The sequence below is a fragment of the Pterocles gutturalis genome, unplaced genomic scaffold, assembly GCF_000699245.1.
Source record: "Pterocles gutturalis isolate BGI_N339 unplaced genomic scaffold, ASM69924v1 scaffold46845, whole genome shotgun sequence".
Taxonomy (NCBI): Eukaryota; Metazoa; Chordata; class Aves; order Pterocliformes; family Pteroclidae; genus Pterocles; species Pterocles gutturalis.
In genome coordinates, this window is record NW_010147614.1 from 1 (window position 1) to 210 (window position 210).

The following is a 210-nucleotide window of genomic DNA, read 5'->3' on the forward strand; positions in this document are numbered from 1 at the left end:
AAAATAATATATAAAATACATTTTATATGTACATGTACAGGTGAGGAATCAGCAAGTAATTAATAAACAAGATTAAAAAGTTTTGGCATTTGATGCACTTTTAAACTATTAAATACTAGATAGAGAGAGGAGAAGATGGCATGCTTCTTCCAAGAGAAATGACACAACTCCGCAGTGGTCCCAGGAGAAAGGTCTGAGAGGCTGGTGAAC